Raw genomic sequence first — 13,352 nt, 5'->3', positions numbered from 1 at the left:
TCTTTCTATTGCCTGAATAGTTTCATTCGATTAAACATAAAAATATAGATAGGAAACAAAGCCTCAATTGTTTAGATAGCTATGCCAACTGCTTAAATCGCTGAAAATACAGAATTGTACTTTTTGTGCGTGAAACCCTTTTAAATTTTAGAGTATTAGTTCGATCATATTGGTGATTGATCTCATTCAAATCAGCGTGAAAACAAATGCATCGGAAGCAATGTCTTACTAGCCTATCAGGAAGAAATTTTATTCTCTCCTCTAATCATCCGGTTTTCCTCAGAAAAAGGGGGAAAGGCAGAGAGCAGGAAAAAGGAGTTTTCAGACATAATTTGTAATGACAAAACAAAATTAAAATACAAAATTTTAACCATTTATTTTATTTTAACAACAACAGTTACGAAACCATTCTTTGCTCCTAGGAGTGGACTTTAAAGGGCCACAGAAAATATGGTACCATGCTAAACACAAATCACATTGTACAGAACATTTTGAACAAATGTCTTCCTGGCAAAAGCCACAGCTCCACGAACAGGAAAGTGTTTTGGCTTTAACAAGGTTTTCAACAATAAGCCACGCATCCTTGCCCAAATCGACATGTTTGTATAGTATGGCATTATTTACTCTTTCCGGGAAACATTCCACCTTTTCTTCCGGAATTATATATTTTTCTGTTGTGGCTTTTTCTGCTACCTCCTTGTCGACTAACCATGATAAAATAATATTTTTTGGTACTGCTATAGGTTTTTTAAGGAAGGCTGTCTTATGTTTTTTTTAGTCCTATAACTGTCTTTGTGAAACCTTTTGGTCTTCCTTTGACTGGGATTTTTTAATGACAATCTGATCTTAACTTGTTTATCCTAACCTGTAAGAAAACATGCAGATATTAAAAAATCAAATAATCTATTTTCAAATGTATGTGTAAGAATTATATCATAGTGGGGGGAGGGGAAGAAATAATACGATTTAACTTATTTGTTTACACTTACAATTATGATTCTCTCACAAAAAGAATTGTATTGAAATTGAGAAAAGCTCTTGAAGGTGTTATCGTTAAATTGCATCGTTGAATACATTATACAGGGTATCCCAAAAATGTTGCGACAAATGTCTAAGGGCACTTCATATATAGTACGAATTGCATAGAAACTCCTGCCCGGAAGTACCAAGGCACTCAGCTAGGATTGCTTACCTATTTATTTATGTTCTTTTAGTAATTATTGTCGAAAATTTAAATGGGCTTAGAAATAGCTGTTTTATCATAAATAAATAATTTATCGAGCTTTGGCGCTAAATTATTAAATTACTATACTATAAAAATAAAATAATTTAAGAAAAAAATAAATTAAAAAGCTGGAAAACAGAACAAAAAAAAGGAAAAAATTTAATCTTTTAATCAGCAAAAAGAAGTTTTTTCTTATATTATATCAATATAGCCAAAGCAAAATAAATCAATACAGTAGTGTGAGCACCAAAAAAATAGAACATATTAAGTAAAAAATATATGATGGAAGAAACAGAAAATAAAATGTATGGAAAATTTAGAATAAAACACAAAACCAAATATATAAAGCGAGTTACTTTATTATATTTAAAGTTTTTAATTGTGTCAAAATCCTTTAAGGGAAACAAATTTTTTAAATTTTCAAAAATATTATTAAATTTCATCTTATCGAAAATAAGGTTTTGAAAGTTAATAACGAAATATAAATTATCAAAATTTTTCTTTTTAATTTTGGAAATTTAACGCGTTACAAGATCGAAACAAAAAATTTTGAAGTGTAAATTCGTAAAAGAAAAGTTAATAATAAGATATTGAAGCTTATATATACATGATTATTCTGAAGGGAGAAAAACAAAATCTCTTATTGGCTTAATATTATAATGTTTATCAAAGAAAATTTCCATATTAGAAACATAATTTGCAATTAATTTGTCACTACAGTGCCCGTCGCTAATAAAATCAGCCGCTTTATAAATTCAAATCGGCAAGAACCGAATCGTTACAATATTAATACATCGCACCCTTGCTACAAAAGTGCCACAACTCAAAAATTGTAATTTTTGAGTTATGACCGTCATTAGACGTAGTTTACACGTCTCTACCAATCTTCAAAAGAGCCAGAAGTTGTATTGAAAAATCAGCCGCCAGAGGGCAGTTATGGCGTTTTGTTGTTATCAAGATGCATAGGACCCCTTCCACTGAAATGCCACATCTTGAGTTGTCGTCCAGCCGTCGTAGAGTAACGTGCGCATCGTTTATCTTCTAAACTGTTATATTTCGAGTTGTGGCGTTTTTTTTGTTTCAATTGGTAGTGATCAGTTGAGTGATTTTGAATTGCGGCATTTTAGATGATTCATTTGTGGAATAGGATTGTTTCGTATTTTGAATTATGTCGTTTTTGATGAATGAGTGAAAAACATTTGCTGGTTTGAACTCAAAATGTGTCACTTTTGGCGACATCGAGANTTCCTAAATGTAGTCAACGTGAAGCTTCAATTAAATTAGGGATTTCCCAAACTGCTCTTTTCAACATTCTGAAACAAAGAATAAATATTTCCGAGGAAATAAAAAAGAATGGAAATCTGTCAATAAAGCGTAAGCGTGAAGGAAAAATCGGAGGAAATTGAAATGGCTCTGTTAGAATGGTTCAAAAATGCACGACGAAGAATGCCAATTTCCCGTGGAATTTTATTTCACAAAGCACAGGACTTTGCTAACTTATTTGGTGATTCTAAATTTTTAAAGCTACAGATGGGTGGCTAACCCGATGGAAAGACCGCAACAGCATTGTCTATCGTAAATTGCATGGTGAAAAGCAAGATGCTGATTTTAGCTCTGCCGCCGATTGGGTAAACGACGTGTGGCCAACACTCATCAAAGACTTTAAACCAGAGCAAATTTTCAACACAGATGAAACAGGATTATTTTTCGGAGCACTTCCTGAACACACACTGGTGTTTAAAAATGAATCGACTGGTGGATGTAAAAAAATAAAGGAAAGACTAACCGTGCTGCTAACATGCTACATGACAAGAACTGTGGAAAAAAAAATCCTTTAGTGATAGGAAAGAGTTTAAAACCTCGATGTTTTAAAGGAGTAAAACACCTGCCCAACAGCTATAACGCATGGATGACTAACAGCATCTTCACAAAATCTCTTCTTGAATGAGACAAGGAGCTGAAAAATGAAAAGGTCGTCTTACTTTTAGACAATTGTTCTGCGCACCCTGCTGATGAGAACTTGCGTTTGAAAAACATTAAATTAGTTTTTGCCACCCAACACTACAGCTATTATTCAACCCCTTGATCAGGAAATCATAAGATCATTCGAGTTTCATTACAGAAAAATGGTTGTTCAAAAAATTAGTGACATAGACTGTGACAGCTCTTCGGAACTCTTAACTGCAAACAAACTATCGAAATCCCTCACTATTTTGGAATCATTGCATTTGATTCGTAACTCATGGGACATTGTTTCAACCCAAATATCAAATTGCTTTAAAAAAATGTGGATTAAGCACTGGCGATGGAGCTGGTAACTGTTTCGAAGAAATGCTCAGCAATGAAGAAAATGAAATAGACGAGAATTTTTTACGTTACGTAGCTAATGATGATAACCTGCAAACATCAGGAGAAAAATCTAATTCTGAAATTCTTACAGATATCAAAAATTGCAAAGTTATTTTCAATCAAGAAATGGAGGAATGAGATTCAGAAGATGAAATAAACAAGTCAGAAAAGCACTTAATGTATTGCGGCAAGCTTTAGAACAAAGAGGAGGGAATATCGAAAACTATAAAAACTTCTATAAACTCTCAAATGATGTTGAAAAGTTAATTTTAAATACTGCAACTCAAGCAACCATTGATCGGTTTTTTGCAAATTAATCTTATGTAGTGTTTTACTTTATTAAAATAATTAAATTAGTTAAAATAAAGCATTAATGTTGTTACTATTTCAGCTTTTAAAGTGTGTGCATCGTAAAAATTCGTTGAATCGCCTCTTAATAAACTCAGCCGCTTAATAAAATCAAAAGGGCATAAAATGAAAGTAATTTTAATAAAACTTATTTATTTTCTTCGTTTTTCACCTTTTTGTAATTATTGTGCTATATATACATATCGCTTTACAACGAAATTTGTCTATTAATTCTTTAAAAGTCCGCTTCACTAAGTTGCCCCTCACACAAGTTCATTGCATTTTAATTTTAGTTTCATGCTCAACTGATATTTTCAGTTTGAAATCGCAATTTACAAAGTAACAAAATATAAGTATAAAATATTAATTACTTGCTACTGGTGGCTTTTTTGAATAACAGTGTTCACTTTCGTTGTCGTTTAATATAACGTAGTGTTCTGTAGCACCAGGTGAAGTAAGGGCTAGAGACTCTGGCTTGCTCAGAGTTTCAACTAGACTGTGGCCTGTAAAAGTATGTATGTAGCTTGAAAACATATCACCAAAAACCTTTGATATTTCATTAATTAGCAAAAAAAAAATTACATTCACTAGTAATTCTGCAGCTTCTTTAGTTTCCATTTCACTCTCTCTTGCAGTATCTGTGACAAAACCTGTTTAAAAATATATCTATTCTGATTAAATGCATCATTTTTGACACAACATATTTTCATAACCCATTTATGCTTAACCACAAAAAGTGATCGATATATAAAAAAATTATATATTTCTTTACATGAAGTCGATATTTCTCTTTGTTATTCACCACTTTAATTTTTAAAAAAGGACTACGTATGGACTTTAGATGCAAATATGAATTTTTAAATAATTAATATTATAGTATACATAACCACCTTTTTACAGCAATATAAATCCTAATAAACAAATGTGTGCGATCACTTATTATTTTTATAAAAAATAATCCGTTCTTTAAAAAAAAAAAAAAACACTAGACATAAATGGGATTTAAGCTGAGTCCAACACTACAAAAAAAACTTTCATATTAGACACAAAAATTAAATTATATCTAACTCTTAATGAGGATGCATAATTCTCAGCTGAGACACTATATATATTTTCAAGCAAATGAATTATTTTAAAGTAGTTTGCCAGATTCAGACATAACAAAATTTTTTGTGAACTCAAAATCTCTATACAAAACCTTTTAGCAACAATCCTAATTAATTCTTAAATATTGTAATATTAATTAACTCTTAAAAACTAGCTTCAACTCTTATCGCTCATATATTTTGACAACGGCGAGTGCCAAAATAATCACCAAGTCCTTGCGATTTTTGACAGTGATCCAAGAAAACTAAAAACAAAATCATAGAACTGCCATAATCGTAGAAGGGTATATTTACCAGAAGAACGACTATTTTCTCAACTAACAATTTTAAGTAACAAAAAATAAGTTAATTCTTGAAATTCTTTAAACACGTTAATATGACCACAACTTCTTTTTGAAAAATTAATATCAATAAGAATTTTTCTAATATTTTATAAAGGAACGTTCATGATTATTTCTTCAAAATATTCAGACACTACTCCCTGTGAAAAATAGACATTGACAAAATTCTTATATATATATATAATATTTATTGCCTTATATCAGTGAAGCTACGTTCTCAGACTTTACGTACAAAAAATATAAGTATCTGAAAAGATATGGTGTCGAAACAAATTTGCGAATAAAATTATCATCACCTCCTAATATGAAATTGCTATGTGATGACAAACAACACCATTCTTCACACTAAGGACAAAATATGTTGAAACATAATTTACTTCTTTCACTTAAGTTATAAAAATTTAAATTTTGTAAATAAATAGGTTTTATTTTTCCATAAAGCAGATCGCAAAAATTGTTAAAACCTTTTTTTTAACCAAAAATTTTGAAAAATGCGGATACATGTTATACACACTAATGGACATCGCAGGGGGTCAACTAACAACTGTTAAGAACAATTGTAACAAAAAGAATGCAGTTACAATAGGAAAAAAAAACCATAATTTAATGAAAGGTCTGCAAAATTTTTAAGCTAATTTTTTGTTTATAACTTAGAGAAATCGGTGCTATTTTGCGAAAATTTTCTTCCTAAGTTAGAAACATTGAAAGGGGACTAATACCACCAACGGTGCTCATGAAAATAAATTTATACTACACAAAATACTTACTTCTCTCCATTTCTCCACAGTTTTATGGCAGCTTCCAATCGCGTGTAACTCCAACTATAAGGCCAGCCCCATTCTTTCTCTGTCCTTATTCGTGAAAGTCGGCGTTAATTCTCCTTTGTAAAGTACTGGATTCTTCTCCATAATGGAGACCAATTTTTCTATCTGCGTAGGAGTAATTTTTTTTACCCATAATTAAGATTCTTAAATTATGAAAGAAAATACGCAGTGCACTGAATTTGTATTTTAAGAAAACACACGGTTGATAAAACAATGTTGTTGCCATATTGCGGAAATAAATATTGCATAAATTCAACGATTGGCAAATCATATACTAATGAGTTTCCTTCAATAATTGCATCACGAAAAGGAAGCACTTATGCTTTTTGTTCCGATTGTGCATGTGATATATTAATCGCTCTCGGAGGCAAGAATGACATTGTGCGGCACATAAATGGGCACAGAGACGCTGTGAAATTTTTGCAAGCTAACAAGAAGAATTCTTTTCCCGCCGATGACGATTCGGCCAAAAGGGCTGAAGCGTACTTCACTGCATTTTTGATCGAACACAATCTGCCCATTAATTGTGCTGACCATTGTTCCCCAAGATGTTCCCGAATGATGGTATCGCCAAAAAATATGCTGCTGGCAGAACAAAAACAACAGCCATATAAACGAAATGGCTACAATGAAAAAAGAATCTGTTGTAGAAATTATAAAAAAAAGTCCATTTTCAGTATCAACTGATGGTAGCAATAAGTCTGATGCAAAATTGTATCACCTTATTGTTACATATTATAATGAGAAAAGTATGATAATTGAGAGCACTTTAATGTCTGTGCCAAATTTAGAAGGATACTCAACTGGCATAAATATTGCCAATTTGATTTTAAGAGAATTGAATGCAAATGATATATCATTTAAAAATTGTCTTTCTCTTGGGGCAGATAACGCGCCAGTAATGATTGGTGAAAAAACTGGCGTCGCTGGTGTTTTGAAAAAAGAAATTGGACATTTGGCAGTCATTGGTTGCTGCCCAAAAGGGAGCAGTTGTCATTCCTGACAAGATAGATGAATATCTTATAGATATATTTTTCTATTTTGAGAAAAGTGCCAAGAGGAAATCTAGGTTTCAGGAATTTCAAGCTTTGTTCAATGCTGAGCAAAGGAAAATCCTGAAGCTTGTGTCTACCCGATGGCAGTCATTGGGACGGTGCTTGGATAGATTAGTGCAGCAGTGGGAGTAACTAGCATCATTCTTCAAAGAAGAAGTGAATGGCCAACACTGTAGAAAAAGAAAACGTGATTCGACCCCTCCTCCTGCTACATCAGCAAGGCAGAGCATATTGAGTAGAGAAGAAAGGATTTTCCTCTTTCTCTCTTCAGATTTAAATAAGGCCTTGTGCCAATTTATCCTAAATGTTTTGCCAGTATTTGAGGTATCAAATGCAAAGCTGCAATCAAGCACAAGAGGAAAATTTTGATGAATATGTTGAAAGAACTATTTTCAAGATTTGTCAAGCCTAGTGTGATAAAGTCATCTTCTCTTTTAAATCTTGATTTCAGTGAGTTGGAGAATCAAAAGAGTGATTCTGATTTAGTCATATGAGAGAGGGCTTCAAAGATTATGGAAAATTTACCAAAAAAGATTATTTTCAAAGCTGTACGTTTGTACTATGTCAGCGTTTGTGACTACATGGTAAAAAAATTTCCATTTAAAGATGAAATTTTAATCAATGCTGAAGTGGCCGCTCTCGAGAGGATTGATGAAGACTCATTTTCATCTGTAAAGTATTTTCTGGAACGTTATCCTATATTACTTTCACCTAACACTGGCAATATTTCTAGTGTTGATATTTTGCAGAGGCAGTTTTGTTCCCTGCAACTTGAGACAATACCTCAAGAAATCCTGACAGAACGAATTGATAAGGCTTGGGCCTTGATTGGTCAATTGGAGGAAACAACAGATTTGATTTATTATCTAAAGTGATGTTAGGGATTCTAACTCTTCCTCACATTAATGCTGCATGTGAGAGAATATTTAGTATTGTTACTAAAAATTGCACACAATTTAGATCAACTATGTCAGCGCAAACGCTTGAAAAATTGTTGATGCTAAAATCAACAATGAAAGGAAATTGTTACGAACACGACTTTAGCAAGACTTCGTTGCGAAGAGCTAAATCTGCAACAGTTAATTCTTTAAATTCTGTTTAAAATGTGTTTTTAATGTTTTTATTTTAAAGCTAGTGGTATATATTTGTCATATTTCAATTTTTTTTTATTTGTTTATAAGTCTTTCGTCAGATTTTATTTCGATATTCAAAGTGGAAGCAAAATACGAATATAATCTTAATATAAAGGTTTTCTATTAATATATGAAATTTTTAAATTAAATTTAAAAGAATCTTACATTTACACATAAATACATTAAGAATGTATATACATGTATAATGAACATATTATAGGGTGTTCTGGCAAAATAAGAATTGATATTTCTGCAAACTAATACTGCTTGAGAAAATTATTCTTCAGAAAAGTGTAAGCTGGCAGGTATGATTAATAGAAAGTTAATAAAGACAATGTACAAACCAAAATTCTTTTTTTCCAGTTATTTGGTCATCAACCAGGAGAAAGTCTATTATCAATGGTTTTTACCCATTGATTTGCATTTCTCTCAAAGTGTTTGGCAAAGGTGGTTTGGCAGGCAGTTTTTAAATTCGGCAGACTGACTGTTGTCTGAATCATCCTAGCCACTTTTCCTATTTCCTCCCTGAAAATTATACATTAAATTATAATTTGAATTTTTAAAATAACCATAAACTAAGAGAACATTTTTATGAACCTGTACAAAGTTGAAGATAGCATTTACACAGTAAATCCCCAATTTGCACCACTGATCATGAAAAACAGGTAGAATTTTTTTCTACAATAAATATTCATGCTATTGCGATGATAAAGATAGGTAGTTCAAATTCAAAAACTCTAGTCAGTAAGTTCTTAAAATCGAAAGACAGTAATGGTAAAAAAGGATGCTGCGAAAAGAAAACACGCCTTCATGTCATGAAAGACGAGATTACAATGGTATAAAACCGACACCTAACTAACTCTAACGTTGTTATAGTTTCTTCTATGAAAACTAAAATATTAAAAGTAATTCAGATAAACGACTCTTACACGAGCTTCTCAATTTCTTAAAAATTTTTTTTATGTTATTTTTTTCTATTGACATCAATTGAAATACTAATTTTGTGCCGTACCACTTTTTTCTGATAATTATAAAATTACAAATCCTGTTTGTTGCGTTACTTCTTAACAATGTTAAAATTAATTATACTATAATATTTAAATCCTTTTTATTTTTCAATTTTTTTTAACTGGGCACAATTTTTATTCAAATTATATTTGTGCAAAAATTAAAATTATACAAAAATAGAAATGTATTCAGACATAAGGTTTGAGCATATTAAGAAAAACTTATTTAAATTACGCCAAATATATTTTTTCTAGATTACACCTGGGAAATGAAAATTTGTGAAACTTTTTTATTGTCAATAACGTCTAAAATGTTTTTATGGACGTAACACAATGCTACATGTTTTAATCTCTTTTGGGTCATTGTTAATCTTAAATACATTTTTAATTTTCTTAAAGCACTGAAGCTTCTTTCGGCTTCACAAGACGAAGCAGGGCAAACTGAAAGTAGTCCTACCAAATTTTCAACACTTTTAAATAAACATCTAACTTCTTTGATTGTTGAAGAGAGTGCTTTTTTCGCATCATCTAATTCTAAGCAATTGACTTCAAAGTTTTTACGGAAAAGTTGGAGCTCAATTTTTAAGGCATCTACGTCAATTTCCGGATAACAATTTAAGCTTTCCGATTTTTCGAACTTAAGCAGAACATTTTCCAACAAAATTTTTTTTTTACACCTGGTTGATCTAAAATACGATTTTTTAACCCACTTATCGCTGTATCAACCATGTGATAAAATTGCTGGCGATAATATTCTTCGCACGAATTATATCCGTGTGAAAGAGCAGGTCCACTATATCTCTTAGGTGATTTTTTTTTGCCTTGGAAGTGATAATTCTTCCAGATCATTTTGTTGAATTGCTGCTGAACATTCTTCAGAAACTTTTGAAAAGTTTTCTTCAGTTCTCAGATCTGACAATCCTTGAATCATGACTTCAATAGATTTCCATAGACCTGACAAAGTGTTTTTTTTTCCCACCTTGATATAATTTGTTGATTGTCTCCAGCATTTCGATTCAGTCCTAAATATGTCGTTCCATTTTGGAAAGTGTTCAGTTAGCCACTTGCCCCATCGTAATTTTTCGATGTCAGCTTCTTCTAAGGTTTTTAAAGATTGTCATATTTTTAAGAGCTTCGTTGATTTGAGAATGCCTGTAAATCCATCGCGTAGGGCACAATAGCTTTATTCTACCGGCTTTGATTACAGGACATTGCGCCAAATCTTCTTGAATGTATGTAAAGATACCTCAGCATTTGAGAATAAATTTCCTAATTGATCCAAGGAATTTCTCACTTCTTTGGAAGATTCACAAAAAATTTTCATATTAAAATTGCAACAATGGGCACCGCAGTGAAGATAATCAGCAAGAGGTTGTTTTGTGATTAAGATGCTTGGAACACGCTTTTTATTTCCGCTCATATTTGCCGCTCCGTCATAGGTTAGCCCTCTCAATCCTTCTAAGGGAAGTTGAAGTCTCAATAGAACATCCGTTATTAGTGCTGCAATGTGTACTCCAGTTGTTGCCCGTGTCTTATAACATATTAGAAATGTGTCATCCACCCACCTTATGCACATACTTTCTTGCTCAACCCCTGAAATATCTCTCGTTCCATCGCAAATTACGGAAAAAAGGAGAAATTGACTTCATTTTCCCTATAAGAGTAAGACTTATTTCGCCGCCAAAGATTTCAAAGATTTCGTTTTGAATATCCTGATGGGTGTAATTTTTTTTCTCTTTTTAACCATTGCTTTATATTTTGCTTATCTTCACTGCGAAGTCTCAAGTGTTCCATGAAGTTTCCTTCATCATAGGCATGACCTCTGATTGCTAAACCTTGTCTTGCGAGAAACTTTAGGCTGCTGATAATAGTTCAGAGAGACCAAGAAGCAATTTTTTGCTGCTCGGCTTTTATCGTACAAAGTTGCCTCTCTATGGGAGCTTTTTGCTGCGCATGACTCATTAAGGTTATCATTTTGTTTTGGGCTTGCTACTTCCTTATCTCTTATTTCACTATCGTTAGTTCGAATAGCTGAACTTTCTGAAAGTAAAAATAGAAAAAAAGTAAAAGACAGTGGTTTCTTTATATTTTAACAATTAGCGTTTAAAAATATTCGAACTAAGCCTGATATGCTTCAGATATTAATATTTGATCTGTTTTTTAACTAGTTGACAAAATCAATTTCTACATTTAGAGTAAAATTGTCTAAAATAAAAGGAAAAATAATTTTTTATACGGCTTTGTGCGACATAAACTTATATATATACGAGGGTTGTCCATAAAATAAGGTTCCCAACGAATTTTTACAATGAAAAACATGTTTATTGGCACTGAATAATACATGTTTGGAAAGCTTAGACTTTCCTCTATTTTTCGACATAATCGCCGTTTAGATCAATGCATTTTTGCACGGTTACCATCTTCTTTATGCCTGAGTCGTAGAAATCTGCCGCCGCGTCGCGACGATAGCTTAAAACCTCTTCTTTCACCTCTTCGTCCGTTGTGAAATGCGTCCCTCCCAAGTGTTTCTTTAATTCAGAGAAGAGATGGTAATCACTGGGGGCCAAGTCTGGGCTGTAAGGGGTGTGTGTGACAGTATTCCATCCAAATCTGTTGATGAGATCAGTTGTGACACGGGCGGTATGCGGACGAGCGTTGCCCTGATGGAGACGTACTCCATTTGTGAGCATGCCTCTCCTCTTGTTTTGAATCGCTCGCCGAAGGTTCCTCAACTTCTGACAGTAGCGATCCGCATTAATTATTGTGCCGGTAGGCAGGAATTCGCACAACAACAACCCTTTCCTGTCCCAAAAGACACTCGCCATCACCTTGCCGGCAGACAGAATTTGCTTAAACTTCTTCGGCTTCGGCGAGCCTGGATGTTTCCACTGGCGGGGATTGTTCTTCTGTTTCTGGTATCATGTAGTGGACCCAGGTCTCGTCCCCAGTGACAACAGAGTCCAAAAATTCCTCGCTATCAGTTTCGTAGACATGAAGAAATTCGCGGGCCGCTTGTTGTCATCTGTCAACATTTTCGGGACCCACCTTGCACAAACCTTGACATATCCTAAGCGGTCACTCAAAATGTTGTGAATGCAGGACTTGCTGACATCAGGGATCATCTCGCTGAGGTCCCGAATCGTCACCCTTCGATCTCTCAGCATTGCTTCCACTTTCGCAATCGCATCGTCCGAAAACGATGGCCGGCCAGAACGTTGTTCGTCATGGACGTCTGTACGTCCGTCTTTGAATTCTCTGCACCATTTGCGCACATGTTGTACACTCATACACTAGGGAATGAATGTCCACCGAAGGAACGTTTTTTGCACACAAAAAACTAATCACAGAGCGCAATTCGCACCTGGCGTGAGAAACAATTGGAAGCTCCATCTTTCACGGCTACCAAGACAAGAATGAACGTCGTAGAAAGCTCGCCGGGGCGGGAACTGGGAGAAAGGGAGCCAAGCTACACGCAGTCTCGCCAATGCCCGCCTAGCAGTGTTCCTAGCCTCCGCAGCTCCTTGGGAACCTTATTTTATGGACAACCCTCGTATAGGTAAATATATTTGTTTCGCATCTATTTTATTCGAGGGTTAAAAATTTTAGGAGCAACATTTACTCCTTTAATACATGAAAAATAGCTTAAAATTATCGAGAAATACAACAAATCTGTAGAACATAGGTTATATCATCAATAGTTGTTCAAATGATAAACTTGTCACCGTCATAATGCAATATTTTCAAGTGCCCAGATTCAACTGGAATTTCAGGAATGGTTGAATATCTTAAATTACCAATAAAAGAGTTTTTTTTTATATTTTGGTGAGGCGTCAGTAGCATTTTACAGTCAGAACCTCTTAGATGAATTATAATTTCATGTTTAAAAATTCTTTAAATCAAACAGATAAGCAAATTTGACTGTAACATGCTTCCAGCGCAAGGGACGAGGACCCCCCCTCACCTG

The 13,352-nt window shown here is 33.5% G+C and overlaps 1 long non-coding RNA gene across 1 annotated transcript; it reads right to left on the bottom strand.

Moving 5' to 3' along the window:
- Positions 1 to 351: 351 nt before the first annotated feature.
- LOC139425183 (uncharacterized) lies at positions 352 to 4,662 on the bottom strand. Its single transcript, XR_011636463.1, has 3 exons — positions 4,505 to 4,662; positions 4,294 to 4,425; positions 352 to 865 (listed from the first exon to the last, which is right to left on the bottom strand). It is a non-coding gene; the product is annotated as an uncharacterized lncRNA (long non-coding RNA).
- Positions 4,663 to 13,352: the final 8,690 nt, after the last annotated feature.

The sequence above is a fragment of the Parasteatoda tepidariorum genome, chromosome 3, assembly GCF_043381705.1.
Source record: "Parasteatoda tepidariorum isolate YZ-2023 chromosome 3, CAS_Ptep_4.0, whole genome shotgun sequence".
NCBI lineage: Eukaryota > Metazoa > Arthropoda > Arachnida > Araneae > Theridiidae > Parasteatoda > Parasteatoda tepidariorum.
This window is presented reverse-complemented; position numbering and strand designations above follow the sequence as displayed.